General features: G+C 45.3%; 1 long non-coding RNA gene across 1 annotated transcript in view; it reads left to right on the top strand.

Annotated features, from left to right (window-relative positions):
• LOC137379818 (uncharacterized) overlaps positions 1-23,569 on the top strand; it is a 51,703-nt gene that overhangs the window by 10,571 nt on the left and 17,563 nt on the right. The window contains exon 2 of the long non-coding RNA XR_010976921.1: positions 5,572-5,699. This is a non-coding gene — a long non-coding RNA (uncharacterized lncRNA). The remainder of the gene's footprint in view (positions 1-5,571; positions 5,700-23,569) is intronic.

The following is a 23,569-nucleotide window of genomic DNA, read 5'->3' on the forward strand; positions in this document are numbered from 1 at the left end:
TTTCTTGATCTTTTGCCCTACCATTTCTCTTCACTACATTGCACAACTTTTCTTTCAATTTGATACCATCCTTAACTTCCTTTGTTTGTCACAAATGGTACATGCTTCTTGTAGAGTCTTTTTTTCTCAATGATACATATCTGTTGAGAGTTATGAAATATCTCCTTGAATGTCTACCACTGCTATTATACCATGTGTTTTTTTAACTTATTTTCCCTGTCTACTGTAACAAAAGCTGTCTTCATATCTTTGTAATTGCCTTTGTTTAAGTTTAAAACAGTAGTTTCTCATCCTCAAACTGAATGTGAAATTCTATCATGCTATGATCAATCTTGCCTAGAGGATCCTTTACTTTGTGGTCATTAATTAATCCTATCTCATTACACATTACCAGGTTGTTTCCAGAACATATTGTTCTGAGAACCTGTCCCGGATACACTCTATGAACTCATCTTCCAGGCTACCTTTGCCAATTTGATTTGTCCGATCTTTATGAAGATTAAAATCACCCACCATTATTTCTTACAAGCCCCCATTATTTCTTGATTTATACCCTGTCCTACTGTGTGGCTACTATTAGGGAGCCTATAAACTACTCCCACCAGTGACATCTTTCCCTTGTTATTTCTTATCTACACTGAAACGGATTCTACATCTTGATTTTCCGAGCCAAGATCATTTCTGACTTCTGTACTGATCACATCCTTTATTAACAGTGCTACCCCACCCCCTTTTCTTTTCTTCCTATCCTTCCAAAATGTCAAATAACCTTGAATATTCAGTTCCCAGCCTTGGTCACTCTGCAACCACGTCTCTGTAATGGCTATATCATACCCATTTATGTCTATTTGGTCTATCAATTCATCTATATTATGAATGCTGCATGCATTCAGATAAAGAGCCTTTAATTCTGTCTTGTTACCATTTTTCCCCAATCTGAGGTAGAAATCCTTTGTGGTTCTGCTTTTTAATTTAGTCCGTAACTGCTCATACTCCCTTAGCAGAACCTCTTCCTTAATCCTATCTATGTTGTTTGTACCTACATGGACCACGACAACTGGATCCTCCCCCTCCAACACCAAGTTCCTCACCAGCCCCAAGGAGATGTCCTTAACCCTGGCACCGGACAGGAAACGCAGCCTCCGAAACTCATGCTCTTAGCTGCATACCACCGCCACCACCACATTCCTTTTTACTCCCCCGCCCCCCCCAAATTGAAAGGGCCTCTGTACCACAGGGTAGGTCTCAGTTTGTGCATCCTCCCTGCAGCCCCTGTCCTCACAGGCTACAAGAATCTTAAACCTTTTGGACATGTGCAAGAGCTGAGGCTCCTCCAGTACTACCTTCTAGATCCCCATACCTGCCTCATTCACAGTCAGTCAATCTCCTCGGTGGGGAACAAGGATCTTGGTGCTATGGTGGAGGTCAGGCCCTGGGGATCGGAATATCAGGGGCAGGGATTTGGGGCCGGGAGAGTCAGGACTGGGGTGGGAGGAGGTGGAGGATCTATGAGCAGTGCCACAAGAATCAATGAACTCCTTCACTCCGCCTAGGCGAGTCCTTCATACACATCTCAGCTTTGGGGCTTGCATGTGGCTACGTGGAATGGAATGTGACATGGTCCGGGAGTGGCTGCAAAGGGTGTGGCTGCAAAGGGCGTGGCTGCAAAGGGCATGGCAAGGTGCTGAATCAACAGCAGATGATATTAGATTGATGGCTGTATCTCCAAGACAGCTGGCCTTCTTTCCTAGCTTTCCCCCATCCCAAAGGTCCTTTGACAGCGGACATGAGGAGGAGGCATTCGGGAGTCCCCCCATCAGGAGCCAAAAGGCTACCACAAGAACAAGTGTCCTGCTGGTCTCCATAGGAAGGTTAACAGTGTCCTTTTTTCAGCTTGCAGGAGAAAACTGCCCACAACACTAGGGGAAGAGCGAAGACTGCATGTGGGATCATGGATATCAGAGAACTAACCCTGGCAGAGGAGGCGGCCCTGGAGCTAGCAGGGGCCCAGGGGGGCCGTTCCAGAGCAGACGGAGCATCTGGGCTGTCCGCCCAAGAGAGTGAGGAGGCAATTATGTTCATGTGCCCACCACTGCACTTCTAGAGAATCACATCCGCATGGTTGGCATGGGCAGATCCCTGCAGCAGAACCCTTAAATGTTTGTGTTTTCACATGCAGGTCGTGGCACTTTGGAGGGATGATTGTCTGCTGGTGCCGCTGGAATTCTCAGAAGGTGTACTGTCACACTGTTCCCCTGAACCCTCAACCAGCGCAGATACTCCCGCATCAGTGGGCATGCGCTCAGAATTAAATGCAGGGTCACAAATGAGTGAGAGCATCAATCATTCATCCAAGCAGCTGAACGAGGCTGTGACACGCAAGGTCACTGACAGTCAGAGGACCTTGGGAGGCCAGGCCCATACTAAGCCCCAGGCTGATGATAAACCTCAGATGTCAGCAGTCCAGAACATGCGAGAGTTGCAGAGAGGGGTAAGGGGACATCTGGCGGAGCTGCCAGGGGCACTGCGCAGTCATGCACGTATCACATGGCCTCCTCCATCGAGAGATTGCCAATCATCCTGGAGAGCCAGATCCCGAAGATGCGTGCATACCATCTGCATACCATCGCTTTGGTCGTGAACTCAACACAGCAGTGGAAAGGCAAGGGGAGATAAGGTGCCTGGAGTCCTTCTATGATCAGCAGGGAGGTTCAAGTGAGCCTTGAAAGGGAGGAGGAGAAGCTGGCCTCCACACTGGAGGCTTCCCTCATGGCACTCTAAGTGTGGACAGCTGCTCCTCAGCCCCTCTGCCAGTGACCCCCAGCTCCAGCAGCTGAGGTGACTGAGGAAGTTCCTAAACCTGTGCAGCAACCCCTCAGTCAGTTGGGGTCCTCCAGGCCTCAGGTTCCCAGAGGAGAACCGCCAAAGTCATCCCAGGCCACGGGTACAGTGCATTCAGCAACTTGCCTCTACCTCAGCTGCCAGCGCAGGGGGAGCACTTCAAAGAAGCTCACAGAAGTCTGTGAGGAAGAGCACCTAGATGCACTAGGGGTTTCACAGGTGTGTGCAACTTAGTCTTGTTATTGTGTATTGTGAACATTTAAATAAATGGAGGTCACTTTCATTGCTGAGAATCTTATGCTTTCCCTGCTGCCCGGTCAGATGCCACCTTCACCCTTTCTCCCTCAGTTGGCTTCCAGTGCAGGGGCAGGCTGCGTACGGTCACCTTCTCAGCTCTGAGTGTGTGCCTGGGCGCAAGGCGCGGGAGTACAATAGGAAAGAGGCGACACACACAATACAGTGTGGTGAGTGTTTGAGTTCACTTGGAATGGGCAGCATGGTGGCAGGAACCGGGTATGTATGAAATTGTCCGGTGCCTCCCTTTCCCATCTCTTAATGGCCCTCACCTCCGATACAAGGGCTTGATCATCCCGCGCTGCCTGCTCAGCAGCTTCCTTCACATCCTCCTCGTCGGATGAGGACTGGCGATCAAACATGTCCTCTTGATGCAAGGCCTCCCCCCCACTGCTGTGCTAGATTGTGCAGAGAACAGCAAACCATCACAATACGTGAGGGCCTTGCTGGGGCATATAGCAGGGCTTCACCGGATTGATGCAGGCACTGGAATCTCATTTTCAGCAGCCTAAAGACCCGTGACAAATGTGTACCTTTCCATTATTGCAGTGTGAGGATTCCTCATAGATGTGAGTAGCCATGTCTTCAATGGATAGCCCTTGTCTCTGAGAATCCTTCCCTGAAGGTGATTGGGGAGTGGGGGGTTGGCCAGAAAAGCTGTGTCACCTGGGACTGCCGAATTATGTAGACAACGTGGCTGCTTCCCAGGAAGCGGGCACACACCTGCAGGAAATGCTTCCAATAGTCGCAGACCAGTTGTACATTGATGGAATGGAAGCCCTTCCTATTGATGAAGGTGGCTGGCTGCTCCATGGGAGCCTTGATGGCCACATGCATGCAATCGATGACACCTTGCACTGGGGAAATCCAGCGATCGCTCTGAAGTCAAATGACCCTCTCTGCCTGACTGTCAGGGACGGTATGGTAATGCACATTGTCGCCAGGCCTCTTTAACAAGGCATTGACGCAGCAGTGGACTGCTGCCTGGGACACCTCTTACATGTCCCCAGTGAATCCCTGGAAAGATCCGAAGACATAAAAATTGAGAGCCGTGGTGATCTTCAGGCCCATGGGCATTGGATGTCCATCAAAGCCCAGGGGTCACAGCTCATCCTGCAGAATGGCACATAAATCGGTGACAGCCTCCCTGGAGAGGCACACTCATCACTGACACTGCTGTTGGGATATTCGGAGGCTGTTGAGGTGAGTCTGGTACACTCTCCGTCAAGGAATAGGACCTTCTTGGCATGGCCGGCTACCGTCGCTCCCCTAGTCGACCTTCATCTTGCCCAGCAGCCGGTGCCTGGCCCTGCCTCCCTCTAAGCCTCTGCTGCACAGCGCGGGGATCTACAAACACCTTCCCCATGCCACTCCCCTCTGAACACAAGCTGCAGCCCCTCAGCGCCCATCCTTGCAGACAGCCCACTACCCAAGACGAAACCCACCCTAGCTGCGACCCCTCTGCACCCACCCTAATGCACTGCTGTCGGGCAATGGCTGCTAATCCCCCCATTCCCCTTCCTGCATTGGTAAGAGCTCCCCATAACTGCTTTCCATGGGCTGCACTGAGGCCTCGCATCGGTACCGCCATCTTTAACTGGGTGTGGATCAGAAGGCATGTGATTCCCCCTGCGTCATTGATTAAATTCAAAACCCTTCACAAGATCAGAGTGAGGTCCATGCAAATTCATTTTAAGTATTTGCTCAGCAATTCAAATTGCAGTCCTGTGCATTGTAGCAACAATGCTGCCTCGGACCTTTCCCACTGCTGACAAAATCCGGAACTGATGTCATGATGTCAGGTTTCCAGGCGAGGCATCCCCTCCCGACTTTTCATCCCCCCCTCCCCCTCCCCCCATGACTCCCAACCTGCCCATTCGGGCTGCATAAAATCCATTATTTGCAGAGGAACAAGGAATTTCTCCCAGTGTCCTGGCCAACATTTATCCCTCAGCCAACACCATTTAAAAAAAAAACACACACCAATATTTGTTATTTGAGAGACTTGGCTTTGTGGAAGTCGGCAGTTCCTTTTTCCTACAAACAACAGTGACTATCTTCAAAAGTAATTCATTAATCATGAAGTGCTTTGAAACGTCTGGACGATGTGAAAGATGCTAAATAAATGAAAAATATTTTTCTTAATTATGACAAAAATTCATAAATTAATAATTCCTTCAACCACCTTACCTAAAAGATTCTGCTCTGATAACTGTTCAGATAACTGGAAAATGTTGTGCATTTGTGTCCTCCGTTGCAACTCTTCATACTTTTCAAAGTACTTCCAGCAGTGGAATCAATACGGTTGTTATAGTAATATGATCTGCTTTAAGGTCTTATTTTTTACTGGTATCACATTTTGATTTATTTTAACTTGATATTAATTTATAAATGTAGTTGCAGTATTATAGCTGTCAATTTACATTTGATCTGCAGGCCAAGCTAATGGACCAAGAACAACGGTGCGCTGTCATGACATCTTGTGGCCATGAGCTGTTAGTCAGATTTGGAAGAAATTCTGCAGGAACTGTTTAATGATAAAGGGGGAAGATTTCCTTTGCATGGTAAGCAGTAACATTATAAATGCATTTTGCTACATCTGGAGTAGAGAGGAAATCTTTTGCCATTGAGTTGAAGGCAAAACCTTTATAAAATTAACCAGCAGTTCAATTAAAATAAATACAGAAGTGGTTAAACTTAACAAAATGGCTGACAAACAAAATTGCACTTTACTGTGAGCAGATTAAAGAACTAAGATGACAGTGAAGCACTTTTGGTGTGTTAGTCTTTAAAATTACAGCTGTCTCTTTTTTATTTACATGTTTTTCATTAGTTGACTTACCCCAACTTTCTTATTTTCCTCCCTCCTAGAAGCTCTGATTCATGCGAGAGGGCACTTCCACAAAAGCCATCAGCCTTAGAGTACCTCATCAAAATGGCATGGATGAATCTAGACATTTTTTTTATTTCCAAAATATACTTTATTCATAAAAATCTGTAAAAATTACATTCCCAAACAGTTTAAAACAGCATCAAGTCAAAAAATACAAACAGTGCAAAGGTGATCAGTTACCTTCTATACAATCATGAGTTGCCTCACAACCCTTCCATTTCATTGTCATGCCATATACATTTCTACATTTACAGCACACAAAATTTCTCCGATACAGTTCGAGGGGTTTCCCATGGATCCAGCCCCTCAGTTCAGCTTGGTGGGGGGACCTTACACTGTGGTCTTTCCCCATTGAGCCTTTGCTGCGGCTGCCCCAAGCTTTAGTGCGTCCCTCAGCACATAGTCCTGGACCTTGGAATGTGCCAGTCTGCAACATTCAGTGGTGGACAACTCTTTGCGCTGGAAGACCAGCAAGTTTCGGGCAGACCAAAGGGCGTCTTTCACCGAATTGATAGTCCTCCAGCAGCAGTTGATGTTTGTCTCGGTGTGCGTCCCTGGGAACAGCCCGGAGAGCACAGACTCCTGTGTTACAGAGCTGCTTGGGATGAACCTCAACAAAAACCACTGCATCTCTTTCCACACCTGCTTTGCAAAGACACATTCCAGGAGGAGGTGGGCGACCGTCTCTTCCCCACCACAGCCACCGCGGGGGCATTGCGCTGAGGGGGCGAGACTTCGGGTGTGCATGAAGGATCTGACGGGGAGGGCCCTTCTCACCACCAGCCAAGCTACATCTTGGTGCTTGTTTGAAAGTTCTGGTGATGAGGCATTCCGCCAAATGACTTTGGCGGTCTGCTCGGGGAACCATCCAACAGGATCCCCCGTCTCCTTTTCCCGTAGGGCCTTGAGGACGTTCCATGCATACCACTGCCTGATGGATTGGTGCTGGAAGGTGTTTTCCCGCAGAAACTGCTCCACGAAGGATAGGTGGTACGGCACGGTCCAACTGCATGGAGCGTTCCGCGGCAATGTGACCAGGCCCATCCTTCGCAACACCGGGGACAGATAGAACCTCAGCACGTAGTTGACACTTGGAGTTTGCATACTGGAGATCTACACACAGCTTGATGCAGCCGCACACGAAGGTGGTCATCAGGATGAGGGCCACGTTGGGTACATTTTTGCCGCCCTTATCCAGAGATTTGAACATCGTGTCCCTCCGGACCCGGTCCATTTTAGATCCCCAAATGAAGCGGAAAATGGCTCGGGTGACCGCCACAGCGCAGGAGTGGGGTATGGGCCAGACCTGTGCCACGTACAGCAACAACGTGAGCGCCTCGCACCTGATGACCAGGTTTTTACCCACAATGGAGAGAGATCGCTGCCCCCACATGCCCAACTTTTGTCGTACCTTGGCTACTCGCTCCTCCCAGGTTTTGGTGCACGCCCCGGCCCTTCCGAACCATATCCCCAGCACCTTCAGGTAGTCTGACCTGACGGTGAAGGGGACAAAAGATCGGTCAGCCCAGTTCCCAAAGAACATGGCCTCGCTCTTGCCGTGGTTAACTTTGGCTCCCGAGGCCAGTTCGAACTGGTCGCAGATGCTCATCAGTCTGCGCACAGACAGCAGATCCGAGCAGAAGACGGCGACGTCATCCATGTACAGGGAGGTTTTAACCTGAGTGCCACCACTGCCTGGGATTGTCACCCCTCTTATGCTCGCATCCTTCCTAATAGACTCAGCAAAGGGTTCAGTACAGCAAACAAACAAGACCGGGGAGAGAGGACAGCCCTGTCTGACTCCAAATTTGATCGGGAAACTTTCCGATTCCCACCCATTGATTGAGACTGCGCTACTGATGTTTGTGTAGAGCAGTTTGATCCAATTGCAGATTCCCTCCCCAAACCCCATTTTGGAAAGCACGTCCATCATGTAAGTGTGCGATATCCTGTCAAAAGCCTTCTCCTGGTCCAGGCTGATGAGGCAGGTGTCCACCCTCCTGTCCCGTACATAGGCGATCGTATCCCTGAGTAGCGCGAGACTATCAGAGATCTTCCTGCCGGGTACAGTACAGGTCTGATCGGGGTGGATCACCAACTCCAGAGCAGACTTGACTCGACTGGCTATGACTTTGGACAGAATATTGTAGTCAACATTAAGCAGTGAGATGGGCCGCCAATTTCTGATTTCTGCCCTCTCCCCCTTCCGCTTGTAAATGAGGGTGATGATGCCTTTCCTCATGGATTCTGACATGCTGCCGGCCAGGAGCATACTCTCGTATACTTCCAGCAGGTCCGGGCCAACCCAGTCCCACAGGGCCAAGTACAACTCGACCAGTAAGCCGTCGCTTCCGGGAGTTTTACTCGTCTCGAAGGACTTGACGGCCTTTGTCAGCTCGTCCAGAGTTAGCAGCTTGTCCAGTCTCTCCCTCCTGCTGTCATCTAAGACCTCAGTGATAGATGACAGGAAGGACTGGGAGGCTCTGCTGTCTGTGGGCTTCGCGTCATACAGCCCAGCATAAAAGGATTTGCTGATCCTTAATATGTCGGACTGCGAAGACGTTACCGAACCATCTTCTTCCTTCAGGCTGCTGATAACAGAGCTCTCTCTGTGTACCTTTTGGAAGAAGTAACGCGAGCACGTCTCATCCTGCTCGATGGAGCGGACTCTGGACCGGAAGATGATCTTGGAGGCCTCCTTGGCAAAGAGCGAGGCCTGCTGGCTCGTCACTTCTTGGAGGTCCTCCTTGACCTCGACCCCCATTGACTGCAACCGGAGCAGATTTTGCATACTTTCCTGGATTCGGGACATTTCCCTCTGTCTCTCTCTCGCCCTCTGAACACCTTTGTGGATGAAGAACCTCTTGATGTTCTCCTTAATCGCTTCCCACCGGTGAACTGGAGACGCAAAGAGGGGTTTCACGGTCCTCCAACCTTTGTAATCCCTTTTGAGTTCCTCAATCTGGACAATTCAACTTAGAGGATACTTTTGTTGCCCATTCTATTCAAACACTGGCCTAAGCAGAGGTGGCAGTTGGGGCCAATAAACAACATGGTTGACTCAGGTCAGGGGAAAATTGTCCAAGAACCCCAATCTTAATCACAGTACAGCAACCCTAGCTGGAATTCTACAAGTATGGACTCTAGTTGAGGACAGGACTGATGTGAGGTGTGATAGTAAACTATTTGACCATAGGGGCCAACAAAAATTAGGATACAAAAAGACATCCACTTTTTTGGAAACATACCCCAGCTAGCCTTGGATGCCTTCAGGAGAGGAGGGGAAGGAAAAATGAATGAGCACAAAAAGTAAATGACTGCTTGTGTGTTCATTTAAAGGAGAATGCTTACTGTTTTGGAAAAGGGAAAAGCCATGTGAGATTTTCAACTTTCGTTCAGTGCCAGCAATACTTTTTTTGCATGAAGATGTCCTGTTTTATAGAATAAACATATCTGAAAGCTACATTCCAGTAGCAACTCCAATTAAGACAGCACAAATTATTTGTTAAAAATAGCAGAACAAATTAAGAGGGAAAGAAAATGAGATTCAAAAGCAATAGCTAATTAATTTAATATCTGTACTTTATGAATTACTAAAAGAAAGAATCTGGCCAATTCCAGTAATTGTTAGCAGTGATTAACTTAGTTGCCATTTGCTAATTGTTTTTCATGTTTACTGTATTTCTTTAACTCCAGTCCACATCCTGTTAATGACCACTGGGACTTTTTCCATTAACTTTATTGATGCATCTAAAGACACATGGCTGCACAGTATTAACATAATGGGTTTGGGGATGATTAGATTCAGTGCATTGTAATGAGTGTATGCTTAATTCTCCTTTCCCTTGAAATTATGTCATCCTTCCTGTAACCACTGGTAAAAACATGTGAAATTTCAAGTGCTATAACCACAAGTTTTAGCTGAAGGTGTTGCAAGTAAACAAGTGAATAAATGATAAAGTGATGCAGCATGTACATGCCATGAGATGATACAACATGGCACTGTGTCTGCAATTCTCGACATAATAACTTCCTAGTCTCTGGTTTGTCATTGGGAAAGTTGCCATGTAGAGTTTGCATCTTTCAACAACATTTTGCATTTATATAATGCCTTTAGTGTAGAAAGATGTCCCCAGGTAGGAAGTCATCAGACAAAAATTGACACCCAGCCAAAAAAACAACATTAAGAGTGATGCCTAAAGGCTTGGTCAAAGAGTTAGTTCTTTAAGATTGTCTTAAAGGTGCAAATGAGGGTTGGAGATGGAATTCTAGAGTCTAAATAGTTAAATACCTGTCCTATCAAAGCCTTTCATAATAATACAAGACCACGATTAGGTAACCCCTCAGACATAAAAGCAAAATACTGCGGATGCTGGAAATCTGAAACAAAAACAAGAAATGCTGGATTCACTCAGCAGGTCTGGCAGCATCTGTGGAAAGAGAAGCAGAGTTAACGTTTCGGGTCAGTGACCCTTCTTCGGAACCCCTCAGACATCTTCCTTACACTCATAAATTAACTCATTAAGCCCATAAATCATATGAATCATTCCTCCTGGGTCAGTTGGTCACATGAAGGATTGATTTATGTTTAAAAATCTCCCACATGATATTCCAGACAAATTGGGAGCATCTGATCTCCAAACTCCATTGGCAAATAGAAGATCCCAATATCGAAGCCCAATCACACAGCTGGCAGCTGTGCTCTGTTTTTCTGCCGTTTTGGCTAGTGGCCCTATCAGGTGGTCAGGTGACCTGGGTGTTCCTTCCCCCTCCCCCAGACAATGTAAATAGTGGGGGGGAAAGCAGTAAGGGATGCACAAGAAACCAGACTTGGAAGAATGCAGAATTCTTGGAGAGTTGTATGGCTGGAGAAGGTTACAGAGACAAGGAGGGTTGGGGTCATGAAGGAATTTGTACACAAGGATGATATGTTTAAAATGGAAGCACTGGGGCATCAGGAGCCATTGCAGGTCAATGAGCACAGGGATGATGGGTGTGCAGGATTTGATGTAAGCTAAGATGAGAACAGCAGAGTTTTGGATGAGCTGGAATTTTTGGTGGGTGGAGGATGGGAGGCTGGCCAGGACAGCCTTGAAATAGTCGAGTGTGGAGGTGACAAAAAGAGTTTCTGTAGCGAATGGGATGAGGCAGGGGCGGAAACAAATAATGGTATTCAGGTGGTAGGAGGTGGTCTTTGTGATGGAGAGGAGATAAGGTCAGATGCTCAGAGGAAATGCATGAAAATCCATCACCCCCACAGCAATAGTTCACAGCTTAAAATTAGTACTTACAACGACATGGGAACAGGATGCAAAGAGATGACCTAAAACACAGCATGCGCTTTTTTTAAAAATTAGCAGCTGCCCTGCCTGGAAACCAGCCGGATAGGGAGCCAAGCCTGTCAATCAGATAGGGAGCACTGCAGAACTGGCAGTGGCCTGGAAGTAGTAAATTTGTGCTGTTGAAAATAGGGAGATGTAGAGAGATCGAGGGACAGGGTCTGTGATCATGGGGGATGAGGTGGTCAGTGATTGCTGGGGTGTCCTATTGTAGTCTTGCTGCTCCTGGCCCACAAGCAGTGCTGCAGGAGCAATTAACTCTTCTACGCAGCAGTCATCACCTCCCTTCAGTTGCCTGGTTTCCTGAGGCCTGAGAAACCTGGCCGGCCAGTGTTAAAGCTCGAACACAGATAAAATTAGAGGCATACAGCTTCATTATTATACTTAAAAGAAAGACCCCTGATCAACCCAGAAACCTCTTGCCACCTCCATCCCCATTCCTGCCCCTGTTAAAACCAGAAATGGGCAGGTTCGAGGTGGATAGGGCTCATGTTTGAGTTTTTTTACATTTTAATATCCCTTCCAAGCCAAACCCACCCTTTTTGGTGGTTAAAATTACTCTTATTATTATAGTTTTCTTGCCACAAAATGAATTAATGCATAAAACCACAAGCCTTGTCAAGAAGTGTCTGTTGTCATGGAAGTGTTTATTTTCCCCTCTTTTTAAAAATTAAGCAGGGGTTCTGTATGCCTTTAAGACTGAAAGAAGTTTTTATATTCTCTGGGAACAATGTGTGCGAGCTGCAAGCCTGTTTCCGAGGCAACAGCCAGATAGAGGGCACATGCCATATTGTATCAGTTTGACTGTGTGTAAAGACTGGCTAGAACCAGTTTGATCTGGCAGACCAGCAAAGCGTGCTCTCCTTGAAGGTAGGATTTGTCTCTCTCTGCAGAAAATCTACATTGGCCTGTAGTCTGTGTTTCACCTAACGAGGAAAAGACCCCTGGAAAGGAATCTTTGCATTATTGGAGGCAGCAAATTCCTTTTTAATTCCAGTCTCTAAGAAGTCTCTGCCTCAGGAGTGACTTTCTGTTGCCTTTTGTGTTTCTGGGAGTTCTGGAATTCTCAGTAAAGTTTCTACTGATAGACTGCTAACTCAAAAATCTAAATAGACCTGTTGTTATACTCCTTTTTGAAAGATCTGTGTGATGCCTACCGCAGCCAAAGTACCGTGAACGCCTATCCATTATAGACTGTTCACCAAACTTGCCTGGAGACTTCGAGTGGCATCTGGCTATTTGTCTCTGGGACACCTCACTGATCCAGGAAAGTAACCAACCAGGACTTACAACCCAGTTATTTATTTATTCCTAAGAAACAATTAATTTAAAAAATCATTTTTAAAACTGGTTAACTGTTGGTTTTTGAATGTATGTGTGTGTGCATGAGGGTTAGGAGGAATAAGAAGTCATAAAATCTTTTCAGACATAGATTTATCTCAATATTGTTTAAGATTTAGTTTATTATATCATGCTAGGCCCCACCTACTAAGAATGAGGCACATTAATTTTGTCATGAACATTGATTTTAAACTGTTACTGGAGTGAAGAAAGAACTTGTTAAACAGATCAGCTGTGGCTAGAAAAAACACTTGCATATTAACAGACAGTGTTTGGAAGGACAAAGCAGCCATTTCCTGGCATTTAACCCATAGTGGACTTTTCATCACCAGATGTTGAAGGTGGGGAGCTTGCATTCCGGGTTGACTGCAAAGATGGCCGAATACACAAATGGTCAAACCAGCTAGTCACATGACTAACCTGCTGGGCAACTTGAGTTTTTGAAAGTTGTACTAACAGTTTGGGCAGAAAGCTGTTTGCTCCTGGATTGAAAAGATCTCTCCTGGCTGGCTCACCACAGCCTCTCCTGTCTGCTCCCATCTCTTTCTCACGGAACTCCAACACCCACTGAAGACATATGCACCCCAAGAGAGAAAAGTCTCCTACAGTGAACAAGGTTTAAGAAGAATACAGGGCCCCAACGAAAAGCAAGATCTACCTACAATCAAGGACTTTACAGTGAACTCAAAGAACTGTAAGCACTCTTCAGATATTGTCTCAAACCTTTCCATTTTACTTTTCTTCTGCTCTTTTCTGTCTCTATTTGCATGTGTGTACCACATATGCATGCTAGCATGGGGCATAATGTGTATCCATAGGCGTTAACCGAATTAGAGTTTAAATTTAATACATTTCAACTTTTCTTCTTTAAACATAAGAAAACCTGCTTGTGCTAGTTTCTTTGCCTTGTAACTAGAAAGCAGTGAATAAGGATTCATCAAGGGCGAGCTGAAAACACGGTGTGTTTAAAATCAAACCCTGTTACGGTAAGACCGGGTGAAGGCTAAAAGGGAACCCTAGACCTCTTTCTCACCTGGTCATAACAACTCATAAATAGTTAATTTGTTGTTGTTTAAAGATACCTGGTTTGGTGTGTTTTATTCTGAGGGTTAACAAAGTGTTCAATTTGTCTAATTTCTGGTAGACGGGAAACATTAATGATATGCTGTGACCTGTGGAGTAATGGGACTGAATTGACAGTGCATTATTCCTGCCTCAGTTGCAACATATTAATTTGGGACTTGATTGTCTGGAATCCAAATCTAACACCAATTATGTGAATTATAAGGAGAGTAATAATTTGAAAGAGAAAAAAAATAAAAAGGAACCAGGTTTCTTGCATAATAGGAAAAAGGATGTACCATTGGAATGGCATTAGCAGTTGCAGCAGTTTTTCTAGGAAAGGAGAATGTGTCCCTCAGTGACGTGACAACTTTAACTAAGGTTAAATTAAAAGAATTGGCAGCATGATTGGGGGTAGAATTGAAATCAGGTGCTAAAAAAGCAGAGATAATTGACGTGATAGCCCAACATCTAAAATTGGAGAAAATGATAATAGTAAGTCAGAGGGTGATGCACTAGAATTGGCTAAAATTCAGTTACAGTTGAGGCAACTGGAGCTTCAACAAGAAAAAGAAAAAGCAATAGATATGAAAACACTTGAGGCTGAAAAGGAATTTAAAAAACTTGAATTGGAAAAAGAGGAAAGGGAGAAAGCGAGCGCACTTCAGAGAGAAAGTGAAAGAGGAGAGAGAGAATTTAGGTTAAAAGAGATGGAACGAAGACAAAGGGGTAGTCTTGAATCCAGGGAAAGTTCTGCTCAGGAAGAATCTGAATTCAGCCCAGGACCCAGCGAAAAGCTGTTTGAATTCATACAAGCTCTCCCGAGGTTTGAGGAAAGGGATGGAGAGGCATTTTCATATCTTTTGAAAAGATAGCCAAACAAATGAAATGGCCGAAGGAAAGTTGGACACTGCTTATGCAAAGCAGGTTGATGGGCAGAGCTCATGATGTTTATGCCATACTTCCTGAAAAGGCTTCTGCAGATTATGATAGCAAAAAAGGCTATTCTTACTGCATATGAGTTAGTCCCTGAAGCTTACTGTCAGACGTTTCGGAACTCATGGAGATAGGCTGGGCAGACGTCTGTTGAATTTGAAAGGGTGAAGCAAATTAATTTTGACCATCGGATACAGGCATTAAAGATGGAAACCACATATGAGAACCTTAGAGAATTGGTTCTCTTGGAAGGTTTAAAAATTCAATCCCTTCAGTAGCGAGAACTCATGGAGATAAACTAAGCTGAAAGTTTTGAAAGCTAGGCAAGCAGCGGAAATTGATGATTTTGAGCTTGTGAATAAGCTAAAATCTTTTTTCCGTCACCCCCATAAACCCGAGAAGGATAGAAAGTGGGAGAGTGAAAGGAAGGCAAGTAGCCAGGGACAAAAAGGAACAGCTGGGAATGCCCCAGATCACCTCCTCAGGTCAGAAAGAAGGTGCTGAGGAAAGAAGTGAGGTCCGCAAGCCAAAGTATTATCATTGCCACAAGACAAGTCACCTTCGTTCAGAATCCTGGAAGTTGTGATGTAAACCCATAGGACTTGTTGGGGTACACAAAATTAATGCAAAAAAAGAGAGCTCTGATTGAGAGTACAGCAGACCAGGCTGCGGCTTTAACAGCTGTAAAACCAGACACAAAAACTAAAGTGAGTGTACAGGTTAAAGAATAAGATACCCGAAAGTTATAATGAATTCTTATCAAAGGGAAAAGTAGCTCCATATCCTTTAAATGAGGCGGTGGCGTAGTGGTATTGTCACGTGACTAGTAACCCAGAGACCCAGGGTATTGCTCTGGGGACATTGGTTCAAATCCCACCACAGCAGAAGGTGGAATTTGAATTCAATTAATAAATCTGGAATTAAAAAGCTAGTCTAATGATGGCCATGAAACCATTGTCGATTGTTGCAAAAACACATCTGGTTCACTAATGTCCTTTAGGGAAGGAAATCTGCTGTCCTTACCTGGTCTGGCCTACATGTGACTCCAGACCAACAGCAATGTGGTTGATTCTTAAATGCCCTCTGAAATGGCCTAGCAAGCCACTCAGTTGTATCTAACCGCTACGAAGTCAATAAAAAAGGAATGAAACTGGACGGACCACCCGGCATCGACCTAGGCACCGGAAACGACAATGGCAAATCCTGCCCTGTCGACCCTGCAAAGTCCTCCTTACTAACATCTGGGGGCTTGTGCCAAAGTTGGGAGAGCTGTCCCACAGACTAGTCAAGCAACGGCCTGACATAGTCATATTCACGGAATCATACCTGACAGACAATGCCATCACCATCCCCGGGTATGTCCTGTCCCATCGGTAGGACAGACCCAGCAGAGGTGGTGGCACAGTGGTATACAGTAAGGAGAGAGTTGCCCTGGGAGTCCTCAACGACTCTGGACCCCATGAAGTCTCATGGCATCAGATCAAACAAGGACAAGGAAACCTCCTGCTGATTACCACCTACTGCCCACCTTCAGCTGATGAGTCAGTACTCCTCCATGTTGAACAGCATTTGGAGGAAGCACTGAGGGTGGCAAGGGCACAGAACGTACTCTGGGTGGGGGACTTCAATGTCAACTACTACTGACCGAGCTGGCCGAGTCCTAAAGGACATATCTGCTAGACTGGGTATGCGGCAGGTGGTGAGGGAACCAACAAGAGGGGAAAACATACTTGACCTTGACCTCACCAATCTGCCTGCTGCAGATGCATCTGTCCATGGCTGTATTGGTAGGAGTGACCACCCCACAGTCCCTGTGGAGACGAAGTCCCACCTTCACATTGAGGATACCCTCCATCGTGTTGTGTGGCACTATCACCGTTTTAAATGGGATAGATTTCGAACAGATCTAGCAATGCAAAATTGGGCATCCATGAGACGCTGTGGGCCATCAGGAGCAGCAGAATTGTACTCAACCACAATCTGTAACCTCATGGCCCGGCATATCCCCCACTCTACCATTACCATCAAGCCAGGAGACCAACCCTGGTTCAATGAAGAGTGCAGGAGGGCATGCCAGGAACAGCACCAGGCATACCTCAAAATGAGGTGTCAACCGGGTGAATCTACAACACAGGACTATCTGCGTGCCAAACTACATAAGCAGCATGTGATAGAACTAAGCGATCCCATCACCAACGGATCAGGTCTAAGCTCTGCAATCCTGCCACAACCAGCCATGAATGGTGGTGGACAACTAACTGGAGGAGGTGGCTGCACAAATATCCCCATCCTCAATGATGGGGGAGCCCAGTACATGAGTGCAAAATATAAGGCTGAAGCATTTGCAACAATCTTCAGCCAGAACTGCCGAGTTGATGATCTATCTCGGCCTCCTCCAGAAGTCCCCAGCATCACAGATGCCAGACTTCAGCCAATTCGATTCACTCCGCGTGATATCAAGAAACGACTGAAGGCACTGGATACTGCAAAAGCTATGGGCCCTGACAATATTCCAGCAATAGTACTGAAGACCTGTGCTCCAGAACTTGCCACGCCCCTAGCCAAGCTGTTCCAGTACAGCTACAACACTGGCATCTACCCTGCAATGTGGAAAATTGCCCAGGTATGTCTGTACACAAAAAGCAGGATAAGTCCAACCCAAGCAATTACCGCCCCATCAGCCTACTCTCAATCATCAGTAAAGTGATGGAAGGTGTCATCAACAGTGCCATCAAGCGACACTTGCTTAGCAATAACCTGCTCAGTGATGCTCAGTTTGGGTTCTGCCAGGGCCACTCAGCTCCTGACCTCATTACAGCCTTGGTTCAAACATGGACAAAAGAGCTGAACTCAAGAGGTGAGGTGAGAGTGACTGATCTTAACATCAAGGCAGCATTTGACCGAGTATGGCATCAAGGAGCCCTAGCAATACTAAGGTCAATGGGAATCGGGGGAAAACCCTCTGCTGGTTGGAGTCATACCTAGCACAAAGGAAGATGATTGTGGTTGTTGGAGATCAATCATCTGAGCTCCAGGACATCACTGCAAGAGTTCCTCAGGGTAGTGTCCTAGGCTCAACCATCTTCAGCTGCTTCATCAATGACCTTCCTTCAATCATAAGGTCAGAGGTGGGGATGTTCGCTGATGATTGCACAATGTTCAGCACCATTCGCAACTCCTCAGATACTGAAGCAGTCCGTGTAGAAATGCAGCAAGACCTGAACAATATCCAGACTTGGGCTGATAAGTGGCAAGTAACATTTGCGCCACACAAGTGCTTGGCAATGACCATCTCCAACAAGAGAGAATCTAACCATCTCCCCTTGACATTCAATGGCATTACCATCGCTGAATCCACCACTATCAACATCCTGGGGCCTACCATTGACCAGAAACTGAACTGGAGTAGCCACATAAATATCATGGCTACAAGAGCAGGTCAGAGGCTAGGAATCCTGCGGCAAGTAACTCACCTCCTGACTCCCCAAAGCCTGTCCACCATCTACAAGGCACAAGTCAGGAGTGTGATGGAATACTCTCCACTTGCCTGGATGCCTGCAGCTCCAACAACACTCAAGAAGCTCAACACCATCCAAGACAAAGCAGCCCACTTGATTGGCACCCCATCTACAAACATTCACTCCCTCCACCACCGACGCACAGTGGCAGCAGTGTGTACCATCTACAAGATGCACTGCAGCAACGCACCAAGGTTCCTTAGACAGCACCTTCCAAACCCGCGACTTCTACCACCTAGAAGGACAAGGGCAGCAAATGCATGGGAACATCAACTGCAAGTTCCCCTCCAAGTCACACACCATCTTGACTTGGAACTGTATCGCTGTTCCTTCACTGTCGCTGGGTCAAAATCCTGGTACTCCCTTCCTAACAGCACTGTGGGTGTCCCTACCCCACATGGACTGCAGCGGTTCAAGAAGGCAGCCCACCACCACCTTCTCAAGGGCAATTAGGGATGGGCAATAAATGCTGGCCTGGCCAGCAACGCCCACATCCCATGAATGAATAAAAAAAAATGAAGCAGGAAAACCTATTATACTCAGGGATATAGGAGCAACTCAAACACTTTTGCTGGGGAAAGGTATAATGTTTCCACCAGAAAGCGCCCTGAATGCTAAAGTTTTAGTTAATGGAATTGGCGGGGTGTATATACCCATTACTTTATATAAAGTGCACCTAGAGAGTGACCGAATATCTGGGATGGTAACTGTCGGGGTTGTCCATAGTTTGCCAGTAGAAGGAGTTGATCTACTCCTAGGAAATGATTTGGTCAGATCAAAAGTATCAGTTTCTCCTATAATTACAGAGAAACCAAGTGAAGTTAAAGAAATGGAACAATTACAGGAACAAGTTCCAGGAATATTTCCTGAGTGTGTAGTAACCCGAACAATGGCTAAACAGGATCCATTGTTGGAGATGAAATTGTCACCACAAACAGATAGCCAAGTATCTGAAACCTAATTTGGGAATTTAGATAATCCAAATTTAGATGTTTAACAGATCTTCTAGAATTGCAGCACAGCAAGCTAATCCAGAGTTATACCGAATAGCACAGTCGGGTCTGATAAAAGCCGAGGTGAAAGGAGTTCCAGAAGCGTATTTTATTGAAGACGGGGTTTTGTGGAGGAAATTGAGACCACCTCGTAGGCCTGCGGACAAAGACTGGACAGTTGTTGAACAGATAGTGTTACCACCTAAATATTGCCAGGAATTATTAAGGTTAGCACATGACATTCTTTTTGCAGGACAAAAGGAGGATTTGGAAGACTATATCACATTTTAGTCAACATTATTACTGTCCAGGCCTTACAAAGGACGTGAGGCAATTTTGCAGGATATGCCATACATGCCAAGTGGTGGGAAACCCGCAGCCTATCATAAAACCAGCACCACTAATTTCCATACCAGTGATTGTGGGACCATTTAGCAGGGTATTGGTAGACTGTGTAAGACCCTTGCCAAAAACAAAAGCAGATCATCAATACATACTTACTATCATGGATATGGCTACTCAATTTCCAGAGGCCATTCATTTGAGGACAATAACTGCTAAAAGAGTCGTAGAAAAGTTAACCAATTCTTTATGAGATATGGATTACCACTTGAAGTTTAATCAGATCAAGGTTCTAATTTCATGTCTAAGATATTTTCAAGAAGTCATGGCAATTTGGGAATTAGACAGTTGAAATCTTTGGCATATCACTCACAAACAGGGAGCTTTAGAGAGGTACCATCAAACTCTCAAAACAATGATTAGAGCATACTGTTATGAATATCCGCATGACTGGGATAAAGGGCTAGACTGTCTTTTCTTTGCCACCAGAGATTCACCGAATGAGTCTACAGGTTTCAGTCCTTTTGAATTGGTTTACGGATGTGAAATAAGAGGTCCTCTAAAAATCAAAGACAGATTCTTAGGACAAAGGAATGAATCTTCGATACGAGACTATGTATCTGTGTTCCGGGAAAGGCTCACAAAAGCTTGCAGTGTGGCTCAGGAACACCTTAAAGCATCCCAAGCCAATATGAAAAAATGGGTAGACAAGAATGCAAAGACCTGCAATTTTCAGCCAGGGGATGAAGTATTGGTATTGTTACCATTACAGGGTGAACCATTAAAAGCACGGTTCAGTGGCCCATATAAAGTGATTAAAAGAGTGGGTAAGGTAGATTACTTGATTGACACTCCTGATCGCCAGAAGAATCGATTGTGTCACATCAATATGTTAAAGCAATATTATCGCAGGGAGGAGGATTAGCCAGTACAGGTATGTCAGGTAATGCGGACTGTTGAGAAGGAAAAGGATAGTGAGGATGAGGCAGAAGGAGGCCTAGACAATTCTCAGATTGAACCTCCTACTCTCCAGTTAGTGAATACCGAATGACTAGGAAAATTGGACAACATGCTTTTGTACTTGGATGCAAAAGATCATGAAGACCTAACCAGGTTTTTCACAGCATTTAAAAAAAAAAGAGTCTGTAGGGATAAGCAAGGATGTACGTTAGCCACACATGATGTGGATATACAGAATCCGTTCCATTAAAACAAAATCCTTACCGCTTAAGTCCAGACAAACAGGCCCAAGTAAAAGCAGAAATCCAATACATGCTGAAAAACAACTTAATTGAACCTGGTCAAAAGCAGCTGGAGCTCACCAATAGTATTACTGCCTAAACCTGACTGGTCAACCTGACTTTGTATAGACTACAGAAAAGTCAATACAGTAACGAAGGCAGACTCCTACCAATTCCTCACTTAGAAGACTGTATTGACAGAGTGGGCAGCGCTAGGTTTCTTACAAAGATCGACTTGTTAAAGGGATGCTGGGAAGTTCCTTTGACTCCTCAAGTAAAGAAATATCAGCTTTTGTCACACCAGACGGTCTTTATCAGTGCTGGGTGATGCCATTCGGGCTAAAAAAGAATGCCTCAGCCACTTTTCAGAAATTAATGAATCAGGTGATAGCCAGTGTTCCCAACTGTGTAGTGTATCTGGATGATGTACTAATATACAGTAACACTTGGCAAGAACACTTAAACCAGCTAAAAATTCTGTTTAACAAACTGCAAGCAGTGGACTTAGTGGTAAATCTGGCAAAGAGCGAATTCGGAAAAGCAAGAGTAATTTACCTCGGACATATAGTAGGGCAAGGACAAGTATTGCCCAGAATGGCAAAAGTACAAGCCTTAATGGAGTTCCCTATTCCTAAAACTAAGCATGAAATCATGAGGTTTTTAGGAATGTGTGGTTTCTACAGGAAGTTTGTACAGAATTCTTGTGCTGTAGCTGCTTCATTAACCAATTTGCTGCAAAAAAAGTAAACCAAAGTAGTCTGGTCAGATGAATGCCAGGCAGCTTTTGAAAGCTAAAGGCCATGTTAACGAATGAATCAGTGTTGGCGACTCCAAATTTTGCTAAACCCTTCAAGATAGCGACGGATGCGAGCGACCTTGGGGTTGGTGCAGTCCTATTGCAGGATGACGCATCGGGCATAGAAAAACCAGTACGGTACTTTTCAAGAAAACTAAATTGCTACCAAAAAAAGTATTTCACTGCGGAAGAAGAAACATTAGGACTATTGCAGGCCCTTAAACATTTGGAAGTATATGTCCGCCAAGACTATAAAGAAACACTAATATACATTGACCATAACCCATTAACATTTGTGGAAAAATTTAAAAGGCAAAATGCTAGAATATTCAGATGGAGTTTGTTGTTGCAGCCTTATTATTTGAAGATTGTACATATTTCGGAGAAAAACAATGTTATTGCTGACACTTTGTCACGAATTTAACCTCGTTAAGCTACATAGAAAATTATGGTACAAAGAAGAATTATATTAATTACCAGTACAGTGAATGGGGGCATGAATGTGAAAATATGTTGAGAGTTTTTTCAGTTTCTGTTTTGCATTGTAATGAAACACATTTTTAAGAATAGTGTTTCATTTTGCCAAGGGCAGAGGTGGCATGGAAGTGTTTTTTTTCCTCTCCTTTTTAAAAACTAAGGGGGGGTCTGTGTGCTTTTAAGACTGAAAGAAGTTTTAATATTCTCTGGGAACAGTGCATGTGAACTGCAAGTCTGTTTCCGAGGCAACAGCAAGAAAGAGAGGCCACCTGCCATATTGTATTAGTTTGACTGTGAGTAAAGACCGGCCAGAACTGATTTGATCTGGCAGACCAGCAGAGCTTGCTCACCTTGAAGGAGGGATTTTGTCTCTCAACAGAAAATCTAAATTGGCCTACAGGCTGTGTTTCGTCTAAAGGGGAAAAGACCCCTGGAAAGGAATCTTTGCATTATTGGAGGTAGCAAATTCCTATTTACTTCCAGTCTCTAAGAAATCTCTGCTTCAGGAGTGACTTTCAGTTGCCTTTTGTGTTTCTGGGAGTTCTGGAATTCTCAATAACGTTTCTACGGATAGACTGCTAATTCAAAAATCTAAGTAGACCTGATGTTATACTCATTGTTGAAAGATCTGTGTGACACCTACTGCAGCCAAAGTGCTGTGAATGCCTATTTATTGCAGACTATTCATCAAACTCGCCTGGAGGCTTCAAGTATCATCTGGCTATTTGACTCTGGGATATCTCACTGATCCGGAACAGTAACCAACCAGGACTTACAACCCAGCTATTTATTTATTCCTAGGAAACAATTCTAATTTAAAACATAATTTTTAAAACTGGTTAACCATTGGTTTTTGAATGTATGTGTGCGCGCGCATGAGGGTTAGCAGGAATAAGTTATAAAGTCTTTTCATAGATTTATCTCAATATTGTTTAAGATTTAGTGTATTAATAAATAGTTAATTTGTTACTGGCTAATTTCCAGTAGATGGGAAACTTTGATAATATGCTGTGGCCTCGATTATAACACTGTGCAAATAATTTTGGTGTTTCATAGTCTTCTTCTTTGGCCTCCTTGTCTCGGGAGACAATGGGTAAGCGCCTGGAGGTGGTCAGTGGTTTGTGGAGCAGCGCCTGGAGTGGCTATAAAGGCCAATTCTAGAGTGACAGGCTCTTCCACAGGTGCTGCAGAAAAATTTGATTGTCGGGGCTGTTACACAGTTGGCTCTCCCCTTGCGCTTTTGTCTTTTTTCCTGCCAACTGCTAAGTCTCTTCGACTCGCCACACTTTAGCCCCGCCTTAATGACTGCCCGCCAGCTCTGGCGAACGCTGGCAACTGACTCCCACGACTTGTGATCAATGTCACAGGACTTCATGTCGCGTTTGCAGACGTCTTTGAAGCGGAGACATGGACGGCCGGTGGGTCTGATACCAGTGGCGAGCTCGCTGTACAATGTATCTTTGGGGATCCTGCCATCTTCCATGCGGCTCACATGGC

The sequence above is a fragment of the Heterodontus francisci genome, chromosome 18 (assembly GCF_036365525.1).
Source record: "Heterodontus francisci isolate sHetFra1 chromosome 18, sHetFra1.hap1, whole genome shotgun sequence".
In the NCBI taxonomy this organism is placed as follows: Eukaryota; Metazoa; Chordata; class Chondrichthyes; order Heterodontiformes; family Heterodontidae; genus Heterodontus; species Heterodontus francisci.